This window comes from Delphinapterus leucas, chromosome X (assembly GCF_059928025.1).
Source record: "Delphinapterus leucas isolate spDelLeu-1000000601 "Yukka" chromosome X, BTC_Dleu_Yukka2, whole genome shotgun sequence".
Lineage (NCBI taxonomy): Eukaryota > Metazoa > Chordata > Mammalia > Artiodactyla > Monodontidae > Delphinapterus > Delphinapterus leucas.
Genome location: NC_143150.1, coordinates 97,230,823 through 97,252,698, shown reverse-complemented (window position 1 = coordinate 97,252,698; position 21,876 = coordinate 97,230,823). Strand labels below are relative to the sequence as shown.

The following is a 21,876-nucleotide window of genomic DNA, read 5'->3' as shown; positions in this document are numbered from 1 at the left end:
AGGCAGAGCTCGTCGGGCCGACCCGCAGAGCTGCGGCTCTGGCAGTGGGTGTTGGCTTTGTCAGCCTTTTCTGCTGGGCTGCTACCAACACCGCATCCCTGAGCTGCGCTGTGTGCCCATCAGGACTGCAAATAATATGGCACTTGACCTCTCCCAACTCCGCACCTTTTCTTCTTGTTTTCTTCCACACTTTCTCATTTCTCTTGGGGTGGCTGGACCTACAGCTGTGTCTTACTTACCTGCATTTGTCTGGCTCCGGGAGTGTATGTGTGTGTGTGTGTGTGTGTGTGTGTGTGTGTGTGTAAGGGGGTTCTGGGGGGAGCAGAAATGTTTCCTCTCTCCCGGCATCACCGTTCCACCAATCCACAGCAGATAAATGTCAGGTTCAATGTCAAAACCCCTGCGTCTTTGAGGATGCCACGTGGTGAGGAAAGGCAGCTGTGGAATGGATTTGGGGGAAGGGGCAGGGGCCTGGGAGGGGAGGAATAAGAACCAGAGAAGCTGTGATAGGAGAAACCTTCCAAATCCCCAATGGGCTCTTGGTGACTTTGGGATATGAGGACTGGGAGGAATCGTTGAGCTAGGGGTTAAGGGGACCACGAAGATTCCGAACTCAATTCTATTCTTCAAACTCTTATTAAACACTCCGTATGTATAAGTCAGGTGTTATGGGAACTAGACTGCCCTGAAAAAGACACCCCCAGGCACCTGGGGGAAGCGGCAGGCCAGGTGGAAGATGGAGGGGTTTGTCTGGGGCCTGGGGCGTGGGGTGATAAAGGCCGGTGAGGCCAGCCTGGCTTGTCCTGTTCTGGGAGATTGCCCACACAGTCCCTTCAAAGCCAGGGAGCCAGTGGCACAGGCACGTGAGGTCCTTGCAGCCTGCTGAGCCCCTGCAGTGATGTACTAAGGGGCAGCTGCCCGGGGAAAGATGCGTGTTTGTCGGAGAGAGTGAAACTGGAGGGTTTAAGGACCTAGAGCTGGAGTTCTTCCTCACTAGGCTCACAATGGGCAGGTAATAAAATGGCAGAAATAACAGTACTAGCATGTTTGAGTCTTTACTACAGTCTCCTGTCATAGATTAAAAATGGCCAAAAAAAGATGGTCACAACTTCTTTGTAGCTCTCCCCACCAAAGGGTGTGTTATGGGATGAATTGTGTCCCCCCAAATCCACATTTTGGAATCCTAAGCCCTAGTAGATCTGAATGTGACTGTATTTGGTGTTAGGGTCTTTAAAGGGGTAATTAAGTTAAAATGTGGTCATTCAAAATGAGTTCACACAGGTGGGCCCTAATCCAGTCTGACTGGGTCCTTATAAGAAGAGGAAATATGGACACAGACACACAGAGAGAAGACCATGTGAGGACACAGGAAGAAGGTAGCTGTCTACAAGCCAAAGGAGAGAGGCTTCAGAAGCCACCAACCCTGCCCACACCTTGATCTGGGACTTGCAGCCTCTAGATCTGTGAAGCAGTATATTTCGGTGGTTTTAGGGGCCTAATCTGCGGTACTTTTGTTATGGCAGCCCGAGCAGACTAATACAGAGTGGAATCTATGTCCCCTTCCCTAGAAGCTGGGCTGGCCTGGTGACTCACTCTGACCAACAGAATGTGGCAGAAGTGATACTGTGTGACTTCTGAGATAAGGCCTTAAAAGACCTTGCAGCAACCTGCTTCACGCTCTCAGGCAATTCTGAAAATGCCACGTAAGGAAGCCAGTCTTGTGTATTAGAGGATTCGAGGTGACACGTTGGAGAGCCACTGTTCACCCCAGCTGAGAACTGGTACCGACTGCCATACTGTGCACGGGGCCATCCTGGGCCTCCCCTGAGATGAGTGAGCTGCATGAACGAGCCCGGCCAACCCACCCAATGGTGAGGAAGAAGAAATTGTTGTTGTGTTAAGCCACTGCATTTTTAGAGCAGTTTGTTACACAGCAATAACAAAGTAATACATCTCATTGAGACATACTATAGAAAGGGTTCCATCCCAGAGTTTTAGAAGAAAGTTATGTTTTCGTGACTATTGGGCAAAGCCCTCCATTAAGTGAGAAAAATCTTTATCTAGAACTCTTTCTTCCCTCAGCTACCTCTGGCTTGACCCCGCACTTTGTCTGTGCCTGCTGTTTCCAATTCTGAGGCACAGCATGGGGTACCTCTCAGGAGGGAAAGGGGGCAGGGAGCGCTTTCCCTGAATCATCAAGAGAGAGGAAGACCTCCATTTCTTTATCTGCCAACAAGGAGCGGCTGCCCATGCCAGTCAAATCCCCGGATGTCGTTTAACCAAACACCTTCTGGATACACAGCCGTAGAATCACTATGGAAATAGCCACCATTTATTAAGCACCTACTAAGTATTAGGTACATATTGAATGCATTCTCTTATTTAATTCTCCTAGAAGTATGGGCAAAACAAGTCACTAGTCGCAATGATTACCCTCTTGTTGATGAGGAAACTGAGACTCAGAGGGGTTAAGTACCTCTCCTAAGGTCACAAAGCTAGTGGGCCTGGACTTGCAAAGTGACAGTCTTTCTTCTCCCCCAAGGTTTGATGCTTAAGGAGAATGGGGATCTCCCCTCCCCCGCAGTGAATAGAACTAGGAGGAGCTGGTCTATAAGGAGGAGCCAGGCCAGGTTTGCAAGGGAGAACCAGGGTGGAGCCACCTGGAAAAGCCTCAGGGAGCAGGTTGACGCAGTCCAAACGGGGGAGGAGCTGGGAGGCCTTGGGGAGGTGGAGGTGGGGGGTGTGGGGAGCTCTTCATTGTCCTTGCCTGGGGGCAGGAAGGGGCGGATGGAACCCACCCCTGTAGCAGGCCGCCCCTCCACCACCTCCCTCCCGGCTCCCCGCTGGTTTCTCCTTCTGGATGACTCCGCCCTCCCATGGCAACTCCCCAGGCTCTCCTCCGTCCTTCCCTCACTCCTGCTTATGCAAATCCCTAACCACCGAAGACCAGCTTGATTAGGGGCTGACTGTGTGCCCGGGGCCCTGTCAAGTGCTTATCTGCATCCCCTCATTTCATCCTCATGACTGACGCTTCAAGGCGGGCACCTCGTTATCCCCACTTTACAGATGGGGAAACTGAGGCACGGAGCTGTGAGAGGATGAGCAGCCTGCATTATGGCCTAGCCCAGTTAGTCCTCTCCCGGCCTCCCCAGCCCTCCGAGAGCTGTCCGGCCATGGATTCCTGAGGTGCTTACACACGTGTATCATTCACTTGGGCACGTGGTACCTGTTCATCAATTTGCTCTCCTGGACCGGCATCACGAGGCCTGTGGACCATTTCTCGCCCTCAGCACGGTGTTGGGCACGGAGGAGCGCAATAATGTGAGCTCTGGGGGCTAAAGTGTTGCATGGCTGTGCGGCTCTGAGCCTTACCCTGCCCTGCTCTGAACAACACGGTCGCCCAACGTGAGGTGAGGCTAGTGGCGGTGATGAAGGAGGTGAGAGAGCCCCAGGAGGAAAAGCAGGAGGACCAGAGGAAGCAGCGTCCTCAGACTGCCAAACACAGGTCCCGCCGTCTTTTTCCAGAATAAGGGTCCATGGGAGAGCACCTCAGGGAGAGCACCAGGCCACCTTCCCAAAAGGCAGCAGCTCACTGGAGCAGACGCATAAGGGCTCCTCCCTCTTCTGTCCTGCCTTCCCTGTTGGGCAAATTCTACCCACTCTGGCACCAACTGGAACCCAGCCTCCCTCTTAACGCTGCCTTATCCGGAGGCACCCTTGAATGCAGCTCTGGAAGGCAAGCCATCCCCCATCTTCCCCTGGCAGCCCGGGAGCTGGCCCAATGGTCTCCCTTTGACCTCTCCTCAGCCCCCGACTCTCTCCCGACCTGGGGGCGAAGAAAGCAAGGGCAGAGATGGGACCCACTCCTGAACAAGAGAAGGAGGAACAGTGCCGCCAAGAGCCACTCTCTCTGACTGCTTTCTATTCAGCTGCTACTCAGTTCCCCATCCCAACACGTGTGGGCCTCCCAAGGGACCCACACCAGGGCATCTGTCCTGGAGACATTGTGTCCTCAGCCGGGTGTTCCCATTTGGAGCCCAAGAAGGTTCCAGTTGGGCCCAGGCACTTGGTTGGGGCTGATACGGGGTCTCAGGGGACCACGGGAGACCTTGTGCACCCAACAACCCCCATCGGGGAATCAGAAAGTACCTCACTGCTGCCCTGTACTAACTAACCCAAGGCACTAGAAATGACTGGAAACTGAGAAAGAGGGAGTTCCCTGGTGGTCCAGTGGTTAGGACTTGGCGTTTTCACTGCCGGGGCCCAGGTTCAATCCTTGGTCAGGAAACTAAGATACCGCCAAAAAAAAAAAAAAAAAGAAACTGAGAAAGGCTGTCCCTTCACCCCATCCTTACGGCCCAGTAGACATGAACAAAAGCAACTGGAAACCTGGCACCTGGCACTGACTTTGCCCTGGGAGCTCCTGGGCCTCCAACTAGAAGAAGAGGAATTCACATTTGTCCAGCACTTCAAAGATATCTCACTTAATCCTGATCACAACCCCATCAGATACCGTGGCAGTTTTAAACAGGTCCGTGGGTCATTTGACACTCTTCCCATCAAGAGGTGGGGGCGATGCTCCCACTCCTAGAAATCTGGGTGGGCTCATGACTGCTCTGAATGCAACAGAAGCGATGCCGTGAGACTTCTAAGGCCAAGTCAGAAAAAGCCATGCAGCTTCCTCTTGGCTTTCTGGGGCACCCATTCTGGGACAAGTCAAAAAGAAGTCACGGCCATGCTGGGGAGTCACAGGTAGATGCCCCGGTTTACAGCCCAGCTGAGGTCCCAGACAATGGCCAGCAACAACTGGTAGCCGCGTGGGCGTGCCATTTTGGACATCCCTCAGATGGCTGCACCCCCTGTTGATATCTGACTGTAACTCCCAAAGAGAACCACCCGGCTGAGCCCTTCCAAGAACTCCTGACCCACAGAATTGTGACCAAAATAAAACAGTCGTTTTAAGGGGCAGAGTAATTTGTTGATAAATTACCAACAAATCTGGGGTAATTTTTGCACCAAAACCAGATCCATAGTGAGGTTCCCACTTCACAGAAGAGGAAACTGAGGCTCAGAGGTGTTGAGTACCTTGTCCACGGTCACACGCCTGGTAAGTGGAAGAGTTAAGACTGAAACTCTGCCTCTCTAAATCCAAACCGTCTATCACAGCCCCTCGTCACATGCCCCCTGACATTTTCTCACTTCCTAGAAGGGAACATTCTTCTCAGAATCAATTAGTTTCCAAACCTGGCTGTGCATCCGCGTCAACTGTGGTGAGAGGTGAAGATAGAGATTTCCAGGTCCCACCCCAGGTCTAAGGAGTAAGGCCAGGACACTGCATTCTACACTGGCACCCCAGGTGATACTGAAACCATTGGCGAGTGAACCAACCAGCAGGCCCTGCTCCTCAGCCAGGTTATCATAGACAATTAGAGGGGACCAGCAAGCTTTTCTTCAAAATATACCCAGTGTCAGGACATCACTCACCATATGTGCTCATCTGAGTCAATTGAGACTTTCTTGATCTTACCATCTGAGAAGTCTTCTCCGGCCCCACACAACTAAGACACAGAACCTAACGGTCATGTACCTGATCAATAAGCACATCGTGGGCAACTGGTGTGTGACAACACCTTGCTAGACAACGTGGTCCCTCCAAGAACTTACAAGTGAGCTGAGGAGATAAGGTGTAACCGAACAAACAAAGGATAAGTTTTGTGGCTGTGACGATAAGCACAAAGGCACCTGGGAGATTTCGACTTAAAGGTGGTCTGGGAGGGCTCTATGGAGGAGGTGTGCCTGGAGCTGGGCGTCAGGGTGAGCAAGGAGGTCACTCCAGGTGGGGGATCCAGGAGCTGAGCCTCCCTCAGGGAGCAGAGGGGGCAAGAGGGTGTGGGTGGGCAGTGGGAAGCCTGGGGCTGCCGGGCAGGTGTGCTTGTGTCATATGGAAACCACTGTAGAGCAGGGCCAGATTGGTGGTGGTCGGGGGTGGGGTGGGGGAGTGGGAATTTGAGGCTCGATCCAGATTTTTCTTTTCTCAGTTTCCAAAAGCTACTGTCATTAAAGATCAAGGACCACATTTCAGCTTTTCCTGAAAAGTAAAAGAAAACCATGTGCTTTTCTTTCCCAGGGCATCAGCTAACATCTTCCCCAGGATGGTTTTTCGGGAGACACTTGGGAGAACTTTCAAGGAAGAAAAATCCTTTGTTTCTGCCCTTCAGGAGCTTGAAATCTCATAGGGTCCACCAGAATGCCTAAAAGGAAAGAGAAAATTCCAAGTGCTGGCAAGGAGGATTCTCCTGTTCAGTTCTGGGAATATAAATTGGCGTGACCACTTTGGAAAAGGTTTGGCGCCATCTATGAAAGCTGAACACAGGCCCAGCGACTCAGCTTGTGGGTATAGAGACACCAGGCAGAAACGTGTCCATCTATTCACTAGAAGGCATGTACATAAGTGTTCATAGTGGCACTATTAGGAATAGCCCCAAAGCAAAACTGCCCAAGTACCCATCGACAGGAGAATAGCAGAGAAATAAAACGTACACAGCAAAAAGAACGAGTGAACCACCAGCACACACTATGGATGGATCTTATAAGCAAGAGGAACCAGACACACAAAAATTTCATATTGTCGATTCCGTTTCTATGAAGTACCAAATCAGGCAACGCTAATCATGCTATCAGAAGTTAGGTTAGCAGTTATCTCTGGGGCCATAGTACTTGGAAGGGGGCACGAGATGATTTCTGGGGTGCTGGTGATGTTTCCTGATCTGGGTACTGGATATACGGGTGTGTTCATCGAGCCCGACGCTAATGATCTGTGTGCTTTTCTGTACAGCTATCTTGCGTCAATAAAAACGAAATCAGCACCATTGTCATCACCATCTCATGGGGAATGAGGGCAGAAGGCGCAGAAGGGCCTCTGGGATAGGGTTGCGAAGAGATTTACATGGAGAGTGACAAAGAAACAAAGCCGAGGGATGTTCCGACGTGGATGAGTTCAAGATGGACCCAGTTAAATCAAGCAAAGTTGTCAGTGAAATCAGAGAGCAAGTCGCAGTTGCAGGAGTGCCCGACACGCTCCATCATGGTGGCTGGTCTGGGAGGCGATTACATCCAGCTGGTCCCCTCTCCAGACCTAGGCTAGGATTAGTTACAGAAGATGGATCACCTCACACACCTTTGGAGACTGGAGGCAGAATTGCCCCAAATAAGAGATGGTCTGAATCCTCATGGGGCCCCACCATTAAACGTCTTCCCCCACACTCCATTCTCTCTGCTTGCAAGATGTAGATCTTGACGCTGCCACCTTGAATTTTTAGACAGTGGATTCCTTTGATTGGAATCACTTTGGGCAAAGGTGATTATACTCCATTAGCTGTCGGAATCAATTGAACAGCGAGCTTTCCTTTCTAAAGGGAAGGGCCAGTTTCCAGTACTTGGCTTACTGCAGAGCCCTGGAGGAATTCATTGAAGGGAGGCCCGATCTTAAACATCATCGCTTTTTGAAGAGACATTAGGCATCCCTCCCACATTATTCAAGGATGGCATGAGAAAGGCAGGGCAGGACTGGGGGGAAAGGAGCTGTAGGGAAGAGCTGCAATCTTCGACCGATTCCCTTAAACAATCAATGCATGAAGGCCTGTCCTAGACAGCCAGTGAGATTAGCTAGAATGTCTACTTGGTAGTAGAGTGAGGGCCAGTGGCGACACTTCCTGGGTCTTACTCCAGATTTGTGTCACTCCAAGACATGCTCAGAGGCCAGCAAGGACACTTGCTAGGTCTCGGGTCTCCTGTGGTTTTTCCCACCTACACCCCCATCCTTACGTAGGAAACCCAGGCAAGAAGAAAAGTCTCCATCATGGTGTTCTTTTTCAGCATTGGGATGGCCTGTGATCCATCTTCCCAGGTTTCCTGAGGTTGGCGGCCATGATTCAGAAGCATCTGGACCCATAATAAACCACCTCAGGGATGTGAATGTGTAATTATTGCATGGATTTAATGTAATCTAAAACAGAGGATTCCAGCAAAGGCGGTCACATCATTTCATATACGTATTTGTATATATAAATGTCTTAGCTAGAGATACATAGTTTTGGTTTGAACCATCTGTTTCAGATTGCATTACTGTTCCCAAATCTTCATTCTGCCCTATATCCATGCCCTTTGCCATGTGACTTTACAGCTCATCCCTCTAGAGGTGGAGTGGCCCCCCCCACACCCCATTGATGTCAGGCCACGAATGTCCTTCGGCCAGTGGAATGTAAGCAGAAGTAACAGTGTACAAGCTCTGAGTCTAGGACTTGAGTCATTGCATTTCTACTCTACCCTCTTGCACTTCTGCTATTGCCAGGAGGCCGTGACCCAGGTAGCCCGCTCATCCTTGGAGGATGAGAGACCCAATGGAGCAGACTGGACAGGAGGCCGTGTCCCAGGTAGCCCGCTCATCCTTGGAGGATGAGAGACCCAATGGAGCAGACTGGACCCAACCCACACTTGCAGTCAAGCCCAGTCGGGCACAGTCTAGATCAGCTAACCACAGGGGACCCATAGACACGGATGTGAGAACTAAATGCATACTGATGTCAACTACTAAGTCTGGGGATGGTAGCTCGTTATACAGCAGAATTGCAGCAAGCGTGGACTGATACACCACCTGGGCACTTTATTCCATCAATGCACAATCTACCATCTACAAGAGCATCTCATCTCTCCCTTTCCCCGTTTTTTTTGACCGTGCTGTGCAGCGTGCGCATCTTAGTTCCAGAGCAGGGATTGAACCCACACCCCCTGCATTGGAAGCGTGGAGCCTTAACCGCTGGACCGCCAGGGAAGTCCCTCCCCTTACCCTTCTTAATTCTTCATAGATTTATTATAACCTGAAATGTTTATATATATATATATGGCTCATGCACTTATTGTTTCTCAAGTAAAACAAAGTTTTATTATGGCCAAGATACTGTTTTGTTCCCTGCTATAAACGCCCAAAGCCCTAGTAGGTGCGTGGTAGGTGTTAAATAATTATGTGCGGAACGGATGGAGAGTCCTTTTTGCCTTCAATTAATATGCCTCTCGTCTAATTTGTGTTCCTTTGTGAAGCTCAACGACTTGGTGATAGGCAAAGTTGAGGAAGAAGAAAACACTTTGTGCAGAAAAAAAAAAAAAAATCTGTGAGCAGGAGATCACCGGATACTCTCCCTGATGAGGGGTGAGGGATTTTTTTCCTCAAGGAGCCGCTCCCCGTGGTTAGGGCGCTCAGAAACCACAGCAGGCCTCCAGAACTGTGACAAGTCAGCAGGTGGCTCGGCCAGTGCCATCCAATGGAACCACGACACTGCAAAATTTCTGTGGCCCATCTCAGGGGCCGTCCTCAGCCTTAGGAGGTTTCTGTGTGTCAGTTCACTGGGGGGAACTTCAAAGGGACTGATGTGGCTTCCAAGAGCCATCAGGACATTTGACTCCCTGGCATTGGGCCAGCATCACACGTTAATTAAATTATATGGCAGAAACACCACAATGTCAAGGTCAGACATTACAGCCGTCAAAGCCGAACATTAGGTGCAGTATTTTATAGCACAGAGCAAAGTATACCTTCAAACAAATTTCCTTATTTTTCCCGTGTCGTCTGTTGCCTCTGGTTCTTCAGACATCTGCCATTCGACGCTGCCCATGTGAAGAGCATCGGACAACTTTGTCTGAGGGTCCTTAAGACCCTCTCTGGTTTGTCAGATGCGGGGGCCGGGGGGTGGTTCCTGGGATCGTACCCACTTGCCCCGTCTGACCCTCAACTTGGGCCTGAAATGGGCCTTTGTGAGCCAGGAACTCCCTGAGGGAGAAGGACGTATTCTTCCCGGCTTTGTCCCGAAAGTAAACGCTAGTTGTTTCTTCGAAGATGGTTCTATCAGCAGGGAAGCAACTAGCCAGGCTAGAAAATGGGGAGGAAAAAAAAAAAAAAAAAAAAAGAAGGCTTTCCCTCCAAATGTCTTTTTAATAAGCACGGCTAGAAACTCTTCATGAGTGTGGAAACTGTCCAGGGGAAGCCCCCGGCTCCGAGCAGAGCTGAGCCAGAGCAATTCTCTCAGGCTGGGAAGGATTATGAAGCCACATTCTGGGTTTCATCCGGCCTCTCTCGCGGTTACTGATGAAAACTAGGAGGCCATGAACTCAGGGCCAGATGACTCACGTGCAATCACCGAAGCAAAGCTGATACCAAATGTGTTTGTCTTGTCTCCCCAATACCTGTTAAGCACCTTCTATATGCCAGGCATTATTTTACTTGCTTTATCTCCATCAACTAACTTAATTCTCCCAACATGATGAAATCTGTTGTTTTATCTCCCCCCCCCTTTATAGACAAGCAAAGTGAGGCACTGAGAGCCATTGCCCAAGGCCACACTGAGAGCAATAGCCTAAGGCCACGCAGCTGGTCAAGTGGCCGAGCCAGGTTTGGAAGGAAGGAGGGCAGCCTGGCTGCGTCCTACCAGCTACTGTGTTGTCTTGGCTATTGAATCCCACAAACCTCCCACGAGCCAAGAGCAATAATAAGGTGCTGGGGGCTATAAGGGGAGCACCCTGTACAAGCAATGTATCCATGAGGGCCTAAGTAACATTTTAAGATAAAGTTAAATTAATTCAGATCTTTGAAGGGGTTTTGAATTCTTTCCAAGGGTAGGAGTGTTGAATAAATATAGTGTTTTCAAAAACCTGTGTTCATTGTACTTGTTCTTTACATTTTTCTGTGGGTTTGGGATTTTTTTTTCAAAATAAAATTTCAATGTTTTTAAAAAGAATAAGCTTTGGGCTTCCCTGGTGGCACAGTGGTTAAGAGTCTGCTTGCTAATGCAGGGAACATGGGTTCGAGCCCTGGTCCCGGGAAGATCCCACATGCCGCGGAGCAACTAAGCCCGTGCACCACAACGACTGAGCCTGTGCTCTAGAGCCCGCGAGCCACTACTGAGCCTGCGTGCCACAACTACCGAAGCCCACGTGCCTAGAGCCCGCGCTCTGCAACAAGAGAAGCCACCACAATGAGAAGCCCGCCCACAGCAACGAAGAGCAGCCCCCGCTCGCCGCAAGTAGACAAAGCCCGCGCACAGCAATGAAGACCGAACACGGCCAAAGATAAGTAAATAAAACAAATAAATTAAAAATAAATAAATAAAAAGAATTAGCTTTAATAGACTATCTTGGGGGACTTCCCTGGTGGTCCAGTGGTTTAAATTCCATGCTTCCACTGCAGGGGGCACGGGTTCGATTCCTGGTCAGGGAACTAAGATCCCGCATGCTGCGGGGCGAGGCCAAAATTTTTCTAAAAAAGAAAATAGACTGTGTTGGGGAGGGTAAGCAAGAAACCGGGAGCGGTGATTGCCTATAGCGAGGCAGCCTGGGTGGCTGAAGAACGGTGTGGTGGGACTGCGGAGAGGCGCCCCTTGATATTCTCGGAATTTTGTGCCACAGGCAGGTGTTATCCGTAGCATCTGCCGTGCACGTGACATCGTCTGGGTGGAACCTCAGGAAAGAAAGCGCAGAACTCCCGGTTCCCAAGTCCCTATCCAGCAGGCTGGCTGCTCAGAGTGTGGGGGGATCTTTGGTTATCCAGCTGTAAGTGGAAAGTGGGCAGAAACACTCCATCCACTCTTTGGCTTGAAAAATATAAGCTTGAGGAGGAAAATCAAGTGCAGCTTTCTGCCGGCTTTAGGCGCTGTGAGCACAGGGAGGCTTTCAGTCGCATGGGGCTTAAGTGTCTCGGGGAGACTGTAGGTTCTCTAAGGAGGGACCCAGAGCCTGGTAGCCTGGGGTCTCCCCCAGCCACCCCCAACAGTCGCAAGCACCGTGCTCAACAGACAGAGGGGGCTCTATGGAGTGCTTGTGGAATGAATGAGCCGTGCTCACCTTCGGACAGGGTCCATCTGGCCCGATACTCTCCCCGTGATATGAAGGGGTACCTCTTGGGGCCTGGATGTCACACTTATCGCGAGTTAGCAGTGCTTCCCAGCCTTGGCACACATAGAACGTGATGATATTTTTATGACGCACAAGGGTAAACAGCGACCAAGTGTTCACAACGGCCACACTTGGCTGCTCAAGGCCTGAAGCTACCCCCACCCCTGCCAGACCCACCAGGCCACCCCAAGGGTCTGGCCCACTGGCAACCCCGTCACTCTTGGCAAGCTCTGGGTGGACGGCTGCAGGGGCCATCCGCTGGCTGTCTGCAGCTAGCCACCTAGATGAGGAGAGGGCGGGCCGAGGGCACTGCTACGGGGCAGCAGGCTTTCCTGGGGTTCGGGCTAGGTGCGAGGGTGTGCCCCGGGCTGGGGGGCGACGTGGGCCTGAGTGGTGGGCTGGACGGGGCAGGCTGCCAGCTCCAGCTGGCCCGCGGCCAGGAAGTCTGACTGAACTTGGGCCAGCCCTGTTGGCCCACAGACTCTGTAAGCTGAACTGCTCCAGCGCTCCTGGGCCTTTGTTTTCGCTTCCCCACCGCTCTCCCTTAGTGTTTAGGAATGTGCTTTGAAGGTTCCAGCGTGTTTCGCCTCTGCTTAGAGAAACCAAGAGCAGAGGCTGGGCGGAGGCCAGATGGCTGCAGGGAGGGCACCTGTGATCACACTGCGAGCGCCCCAAGGGGCAGGTGGAATCCAGAGGGTGCAGAGCGGGGGGGGGGGGGGTGGCGCGGCACTTAAGCCAGCCCCCTTTCTCTGCTGAAAGACTGTTTCCAATGCTACACCTTGGAGAGTCTCGGGTTTATTTTGTTAAGGGAGGCGGTATTCCCTTACCAGCTCCCCCAGAGAGCCTCCATTTATCCAGGAGCTTTTGGGGGGTAAGCTACACTCTCGTATTTGTCCAAAGCAAGAGAGAGAGCTGTAAGTAGTGCTCGAGCTAGAAAAGTTGCCTCCTCCATTCGCACGAGACTCACTTTCCCGGCCTGCCTTGGGCAAAGCTGGCAGGCCCTCTGACGACAGAGTAGTGCAAGGCCCTGGTCCAGATGGCCTCTCTCGCACCTCCATCCCTGGGAGAGTGGCCTCATGTCCAGGCTGCCCTCCCGTAAACCTCGCTGTGGCCCTTCGAGTGGCCAGCTTCCTTCTTCCCTTGCCCACCGTCCTTCATGGCCTGTGTTACCCCCTACTCATCTGCTCGGGCCTTTGAGGGCTCCTAGCACTGTGGTCTCGTAGGCCCAGCACAGCGCTTTGCACACAGCAAGCGCTTAACAAATGCTATGTGACAAAAATACCTGGGCTCTGCAGTGACCAAGATCACCCTGGGTCCCTCTCTAACCAGAAGTCCTCTTCCTCCTCTGATTCCCGAAGCGGGGAGCTCTGGGTTCTGGTCCTACTTTTGCCACTGACGTGTCACCTTGAGCTAGCGTTGTCACGCTCCGAACCGATTTCCTCAGCTGGACTAAATGGGGGCTCAGTCAAAGCCCTGGCGGCTACGCTCTGAGATCCGCGCGCACTCCTGTTTTCCCAGCTGTTGCTTTAAGCCCTGGTCTGGCCATTTCCGTCCTGCCAGGGCTCCGGTCTTAGTGGGGTCCCTGGCCTTTGGCCGAGGATGCTTCCTCTGCTTTTCCACTGTCCGTTTAGCTTCACAACATACACACCTGGTCCTTGGGCTCCTGACATGTCTGCTCGTTTCTGCCCTCATAGCCATTTATACAGCTCCGGCTCCCACGTGCGACGGGGCCATGGCACATGAGCAATAACTCCAATGCCACAAGGGCACGCGAGTCATTTTTCTGCAGCTAGCGTTGTCTGTTTGGAGCTACGGAAGACCTCCCTCCTGCCTGGTGGTGACACAGGCCCTGTTTAGTTATGTGTGGGCTCTGGACTTCTTTTTTTTCTTCCTCATTTTCATGTTTCCTTGATTTCAGCGCGAGAGTTATAAATGTGCCCTCAGAGGCTCTGCTGAGGACAAACAGAGAGTGACCCGAGGGATCCCTTCCTGTCTCTCTCAGAAGATTCACTTTCTCTGCCCAGGTAATGACCGCCTCCCCCCCACCCCAGCCCACCCCAGCTTCCTCTCAGCCTTCGTATATTTAGTGCACGTTGCCCTGGATAGAGTTTAATTAGGCACCAATGCACCCAGGGGCAAGGACCCAGGACCCCTCTTGGGCTGAGCAAATGGGGCCCAGCCCAGGTACAGGAGCCTGCAGCCAGCCTCCCCCCTGGCTGGTAAGTGATGGGCTGCCAGCAGGTAGAGGAGGCTGTCCATTCTCAGCTAATGATCGCCTTAGGCGGCGAGCTGCAGGGTGCGGCCAGGGACAATTGTATGGACCAGTTTAACAGGGCTGAGGGGGGAGGAATGGCAGAAGGAAAGCTCGGTGCGTGTGTGTGCTTGCGTGTGTGTGCGTGTGCGTGTGCGTGTGTGTCCTGGTCTCTTTTCTCTCTCCTCCCCGCTGCCTTTCCCTCGTTCTTACTCTCGCTTTCGGTTTTCTGTTCTGTTTCTAGCCCACGCGAGTTGAAATTAGAAAGGTCTCTGCATTCATTTATCTGTTTTAATAAAGACAGCATTTTTAAGCAGCGTATTTGCAGCAATCGAGTGCTGAACTAAACACCAAGTCAACTAAACGTGTTAGGGGGAAATGAAAAGTCAGTTTACAAGAAACATATAATGAATACGTTCTCTGACTTTCCCTAAGCCTTTGTCTGGCTGAGGACAAGACAGAGGGACCATAATCAACTTTAAGAAAATGAAAGATGGTACTGAGGCAAAAGGAGAACAAAAACGTTTGGAGTAGGAAACGGTCCTCGAGAGGGGATTCTTGAGTTAATAATAAATGTTTTAAAAAATGAATCTTTCCTTGCCTTATTTTTAGTCAACAGCCATTTTCTCCTTCTAACTACAGAGGCTCCAGAAGGCGCTAGTTTGTACTGTACCTGCTCACAGTCACTGAAGCTGAGACCTGGAGGCGGTAGGGGGAAGGTGGTACAAGGCACCGGCGGAGACGCATGGGACCTTCCAGAGGCTGATATACCCAGGATAATGGAAATTACTGTTGCACAACAGCAGAATCCTCACGTGGCCTGACTTCCAATAAACTGTTCCCCTCCTCACCCCTTGGAGAAAGTGAAATGAGACATTAGACTTTCAATAATCTCATATGGTGATGATCAATCAAAACCCAGAGGAGAAGTCCAATTTACAGAAACTGTATCTGCTTCACCGGGCGGCTGAAACCAGGGAGCTGATAAAAACACTGTGCTCGCCTTTGATGTGTGAAGTTGCCCCGGAATGACAAATGCCAAAAAAAAAAAAAAACCCAAACACTGCCCGTACACATGGGGGCTTTTCAAAGGGAGAGGGTGCTCGGGAGAGGCCCATGCCGCTGCAGATCACTGTAGCGAAGCACATGTACAGGCCACATAAAAACGATTTATTTTTATTATCTTTTGGCTATTTTAAGTTGGCCTTTCCATCTTTCCTGTTTGTATTATCGCAAATGAAGTTTATTTGCTGAATTAACTTTTAATGGATCCCCTACTTTATTCTTCAAAGTTGGCTTCCAGGACTTGGGCCTTTTTAGTCCGGACCCCTCTCGCCTTTGTGACCAGCTCTCACCCCTCACCCCCATTCCAATCCTGGAGGTGAAGGGCTCTGCCTCTGTTAACTCCTTGCCTGCTGGTGTCTTTTCTCTGTAGCTACTAATCACCTCCTTTTGATCATTGCCAAGTTCTCAGGTTGAAGGAAGGAGAAAGGACCTCTTGACCATACTGGCTGGCTTTCCACATGAGCCTGAAAATGTCGACAAATTTGAAACATCTGCCGGTCTGCTTTGGTCTGATTGCTAAAATATGCCGACCCCAAGCCCCCTCCCCCCCGCCCCTTTTAATCTGTTTCATATTCACAAATTAAGCATTTAGTCTGGGTAATAAATCAGGGCGGTTTACGAGGCTCACACGAGACAAACAAGCGAGTAGGGCGCAACACAAGCCCCTGGAAGCTGCGTGCGCGGAGCTGCCAGGAGTCGGGAGCTCCACGCGCTCGAACGCGGAGAGCAGCCCTGGCGCGCCCTGACATGCCGCCAGCACCCACACTTTGGCTGGTCCCCGAGCGGGCGGAGCGGACGGGTGCAGAGCAGCAGCCCCAGCCTGGGCCCACACCCTCCAACCTTCCGCGCGAACCCGCGGCGCCCGGCCCGCCCCAGCTCTGGGCAACTCGGCGCCCCCGCCCCGCCAGGGAGGGGCCACTGGCAAAGGCGACAGCCTCAGCCGGCACACACCCTGTGGTGGGCCCATTAAGCCTCTCCCAGCCGAGAAGCCCAGAAAGCTGGATGCCCCTCCCCCACCTCTTCCATCCGGCTGGGCTCAGCCTTAAAGATCCCAGGCCCGCAGTCGCAAGCAGTACGAAGGATCCCCCTCCACATCCACGAGTGACCTCCACTGAGCCTGGGATCGAGGCACCGCCACCTCCCCCCCCCGCCCCAATCTCCCCGCGTTGCCTCCTCCCAGGTTTTGGTCCCAGCAGCCACAAAGCTACTTTCCGATTCAAAGGCGGGGGGGGGGGGGCGCAGGGGAAGGGCTCTCCTTTAGAGTGCATCAAGGCTTAAGAGAGGCATGGGGAGGGGAGCAAAGGCACAGACGGGGCTCAGGGCCCCGCTGCAGAGACCCCCGTCCGGGCTTTAGCGACCACCCAAACTCAGGGGGCTTCAACCTGTGCGTTTCCCGCCCTCCCCTGTGCATCAGGGAGAAGCAGACCTGGACCAGGGGTCTCGGACCAGTCCCAGCCTAGAACCTCGGGAGACCCTGAAGGGGAGAGTGGCTCCAGGTCACCTCGTCCGAGCCTCCGTCGCCGTGCCATGCTCAAGTTCCCTATCGATTGGCGTTCTCAAACACTATCGTGGGACGCGGCGGCAGAGAACGGAGGGCGGGAAATCGGGAAGCCGGAACCTGCAGCCCACCCCGGACCAGGGCGGGGGGTGGGGAGGAATAGGAACAATTCCCCCATCTCACAACACAGTACACGCATCGCCCTTCCTCTCTTCTCCCAGTACACATTCCGACTGCGAAAGCCATTACCGCCGGCGCGCGAGAGACTTTTTAAATATTTACAGCCCGCTCTCCGCACGGTAGCCTGATCCATCTTGTGGGCGCGGAGGCGGGGCGCGGGGCTCAGCTCCGGGGGAGGTGCGGAGCTGGGGCGGGGGGCTCCAGCCGCCTCCCCCCGCGGCCCGCGGGTCCGCCCGGAGCTCCCCACCTTGTCCTCCCCACCAGGTGGGGAGGGGGCCGGAGACTGCGCGCAGCGCGCCCGGGGCCCTGCCAGGGCCTGAGCAGGCGGGGGGCAGCGTCCGGGAGGAGGGAGGGCCGGGAGGCTGATTTAAAGGTTCTCACCGGGAAGCGAGCGAGGCACAGACCTGAGAGCCGCCGCGCGGTGAAATCCGAGGAGCTCTCTTGGCGAGGAGGGGCTGTCAGAGGCCATTTATCTCTCGCCAGAGTGGAGGCTCGGCTCCCACACCGCCCGCGAGTAACAATGGCAGCGATCAGCAGCTCTGCACGCGCTTCAGTGCATGAATGGATTGCGGAAGATGCCTGAGCTCCTCTCGGCTCAGGCGGCTCTCGGAGCGCCCCCTCCCCGCCCGCCGCCCCCGCCCCGCCGGCCTCCTCCGGCCGGAGAACGCGCGGTGCGCCTCTGGGTTCGCGAGTCCGGTCACTCTCACCCCGACCCCCCGCCGCCCTTCCCCCTGCCGCCGTTCCCAGGGCCCTGGCACCTTGCCACCGCGAGTCATTAGGGGCTGAAACTTGACACAAGCCTTCCAGACGCAGACACCCCCGCCAGCCCCCTTCCCCCTTCGCTCCCCTCGCGGCAAGTTTACTTTCAAGGAGTTGGACGGTGTTTCCGCCTCAGAGACCGGCCGCGCACGGGTCCCAGGGGGCGGGGGCGGGCTCGGAAGGGTGTCTTCACCTGTCCCGGGGCCTAGGGTGTTCGCAGGCCCCCGGCTGGCCCCCAGCCCCAGCGTCCAAGGCCCGCGCCCCCTCCTCCTCCCTTTGTGGCGGCTAATCCACCGAGAGTCCCTGCGATCCGCACAGGCACACGCAGTTCGGGCACCGCCACCCGGACCCACACGTCCGGCCAACTTTCGGGTCAGCGGCACAGCCGTGTACTCAAATTCTCAGAGGCTTACAGTCTCGAGAGTTCGCAGAACGCCACAGACGGCGCGAGGTCGGCCGCAGAAGTGGTTCCCTTTAACTCTGCAAAGTAGGTCTCATAAAAGTCCCCCTCCAGTTGCTGCCTAGGGCTGGGAGCAACGAGGAGCGCAGTGAGGGATACTCCGAGCCCTCTTGGGTTTGCTTTCGGGGAGCTAAACCAGAACCTCGGCATGTTTCAGTCCCGGAGGTCGCCGAGCCCCGGACGCTGCAGCCTGGGGCGGGGGAGGGGGCGCCAGGGGTGCGCACTCGCAGCGATCCGAGGGCAGTGCCAAGTAGCCCGCGAGAAGAGGCCGAGCTGAGCCTGGGTTGAGGGAAGGCGGTCACACACGTGCGCAAAGAGCGAGGCAGCGTAAAAGCTGAGACGCACTCGGGGAGGCAGAGCGCGACCGGCCGACCCAGGAGACTGGCGAGGGCAGGCGAGAAGTTGGCCGCGAAACAAAGCGGGAGGAGAGAGCCAGGGACGCTCAGCCGCAGACCCGGAAACGCAGGCAGCAGCAGATGCCCGAGCCCCGACGCGGAGGCGTGCGCAGCCAGGCCCTGCCTGGCGTCCCCCGGTTTGCGCGCCCAGGGAAGCCGACGCGGACTCCCGGCAGGGCCTACTGCCAGAGCTGGTCTCTGTTGGGCCTGGGCTGGCTCGGCGAGTCAGCTTGGACCTTCCCAGCAGATGGTGGGGTCCACGGAGTTGGCTTAAATGATAGGTACCCCTCTGGTCCCCGCCCCTCCCTGACCCCCGGACAAAGGTATGGGTTTGAGGAGCTCCGCACTTTCTCAAGGCAAGAGTGCAGCCCTCGAGTCTCCACCCTGGGGTGGGGGGCGGCTCTGGCAACTGTTTATCTGACTTGGAGGCGCTGGGAGGCCGCCACCCTCGACAGAATTGACATTCCAGCTTCCCGATCGCAAGACCCCTACGGCAAAGCCCACGCCCTGACTTTCCAACAATCGGGAATCAAGACTGGACTTCCCGCAAGGAGGAACAGCGTCATGTGAGAAGAGACCCCCAGCCTCAAGTTCTCCGCCGCTCCTTCCCACCCCCACCCCCCACTGGGCCAGCAGCGCCCCCTACTCACTGATCCTCCCCACTTCTCCCCACGCTGGCTCCGCAACCCGGGGCAGCAAGCCGCGGAGCGCGCCTCTCCTCCTCGAATGAAGCTGAGCGCTTTCCCGCGGCTGTTGGCTTGGCGGCACACTGGCTGTACCCACCCCCACCGCGCGCGCACACACACACACACACACACACACACACACACACACACACACACACACGAGTCGTTCTCGCCCTTCCTGTCTCCCTGCTGGGCGTCCTCGAAACCTAACTGCACAGCCTGAGTGCAGAGCCCCGGCAGAGTGGGGAGCCCGGGAGACCAAGCGGAGGTGGCCAGAGGAGAGGAGGAGAGGGCCCGTAACAGGGGAGGGGGCGCACGCCTGAGAGAAAAGAAGCCAGCCCGGAGCCACAGCCTGGAGGACAAGGGGAGCATAAAGGGAAAGCAAGCACTAATCCCTCAGCCAGCCTATGTGGGGCCTGACGGTTTACAAAAGCCTTTTCCCTGAATATTATCTCCTTTGCACCGGCCTCACCACCGGGCTATGAGGGAGGTAGAGCAGATAGCGTTACCCCCACTGGCAGAGGAGAGAGATGGGGCCCAGAGGGGTTAAGAGAGGTCTGCACCAAGGTCTCAGAGCTAAGAGTGGTGGAGGAGGCCCCAGGCCTGGGGTTTCCTGCTCCCAAGTTCACTTTCCTGTTCAATAGCTCTGTGTGTGTGTGTCTGGGTGAATATCTGTGTGGAGGGGAAGGGGGATGGCCAGACGGGAATGAACAGTCCAGTTAGGGAAGTCCAGGAAGGAAGGACACAGCCTCACACCTCTTCCTCTACTCAGGTCTCACCCAACAGCCTCCGTCCGCTCTTTCCATAGCAGCCTGCGAGCTGGCCCCCAACCCACCTGCCCAGGGGTGAGCTGTCGGTGCCTGGCCATGCCTTCAGCAGTGGCTATTCCAGAGGTCTTGTATCTTTGGGAGGCCCCGCTCTGCTTGTCTGCTCAGCTCTCCTCTCTGCCTGTCATCCCCACCCCCAGCCTCGGCTGCAGGATGCCTCGCGTCCAACTGTGGTTTCCGGGCAATAAAACAACTATTAAAGTCTCAGGCACGGCTGGTGATTTGCATCATATCCTCTCGTGCATGGATTCAATATTTAATACACAATATTGAATACGGATATTAAAAATCAATAGCTGGGGATCCCTGGGGAGGCGGCACAGTGCGATCCTGCTTCGGGAACACAACCAGCTCCTCTAAAGAGACAGGAACGGCAAGTTCAGCCAAGCTGAGCCCAGAGCCAGGGGAAGTGAAGAGTAGCGGGTGCCTCTCAGCTCCCTGATATGCTGAACTGTGCCATTCCTAAGTCACGCTAAAGGGAGGCCAAAGGAATGAAGTGCTCCCAGGCTTTACTAGCTGGGGTGTGGGATGGGGTAGGATTTATTTCCAAGCAAGCTACCAGGTGGATGGAGCCGCCCTTTTTGCTGCCATTTGCACTTCAGTTTGGTTCAGGTCTGAGTCCTGCAGGCAAGCACTCAACACTTCCCACCATAATGGCTCCTTCCCAGGGCCTCATGACATCCATCACCGATAGGCCCCATGGGGAGCTCTTGGCATAAGCTTTCAGGGAGATGGACTGGGAATTCCAATGGCTCAGAATATTCTTTGCACAGTAAAAGAACTGTGAATTAGGCTCGGAGTCACAGGGTCTTCTGAGGCACCACCAGCCTTCAAGACAGAAACCCTCGGCCATGTGACCTGCTGAAGGGCCTGGTGATGGCTGGCTGGTGACAGAGAAGGGGACGATGACGAGAAGGAGGCTGGGACACTGAAGTACTCCTGCTACAGAACAAGAATCCAGATTGTCTGTTAAACAGCCAGGAGAAGAGCGAGCTCCCGGGACGCACAATTATCTTTTCAGGCCTGAAGAGGAACACAAATTACTTTCTTCTTTATCAAAACACAGAAATACACTTTCCTCTACACAGAAACAAGGTTCTCGCACACTGATAGCGAAGGGGTGAAGAAGAATAAACATCTTTGAAAGGATTCCTTTTTTTCTACTACAGAAAGAGAAGAGAAACTAACAGTGGGAGACACACTTAGGTTATCTGATTGGAAGGGCCTGGAGGTTTATAGATGCCAAAGAACTAGGTGAACTTGACCTATTGGAGTGTCATCCCAGACACTAACTTATAATATTAGTTTTATAGATTCCCTTTTTTTTTTTTACCATAGCTTAAATCAATATGGATCGAGTCAGAAATCTTGCTCTGGTTATAAATAGAAAGCACACCTCAGGAAAACCCCAAAGTGGCAATTTGGGTAAAAGTTAGAAGGGAAGGAAAGAGGTGTTAGAAAATGACAGTTAATGAGCCAGTGGCCTTGCCTCTTTGTTCCCTAACAGTTGTCAGAGAAGCCATCAAAGGGAGGGAACAGGGGGCCCTTCTCAGAACTGTCACAGAACTGTCCCCTTGGTGGTGGCTCACAGACCCAGCCCCCTGGGAGTTTGCCTGCCTGTATTTATGCGTTTCCGGGCTGGGGGGTGCAGTCACTTTTACAACACCGGGCCCCGGGCCTGTGAAACCCACTAGCAAAAGTTCTTTTCAGAGGAAGACCTTCTAAGGCGAATGTTGGATATAGAGCAACTGCCCCAGCATGGTCAGCAACGTCCTCCTGAGTCCTTCGGCACTACCAAACTCCCTGGCTCCTTCC

General features: G+C 53.8%; 1 protein-coding gene across 1 annotated transcript in view; it reads right to left on the bottom strand.

The window, feature by feature from the left end:
• The window catches only part of BCOR (BCL6 corepressor), an 86,754-nt gene extending 69,275 nt beyond the window's left edge, over positions 1-17,479 (bottom strand). The window contains exon 1 of the mRNA XM_089904623.1: positions 17,339-17,479. The gene's annotated coding sequence lies outside the window, so the exon portion shown is untranslated. The remainder of the gene's footprint in view (positions 1-17,338) is intronic.
• Positions 17,480-21,876: the final 4,397 nt, after the last annotated feature.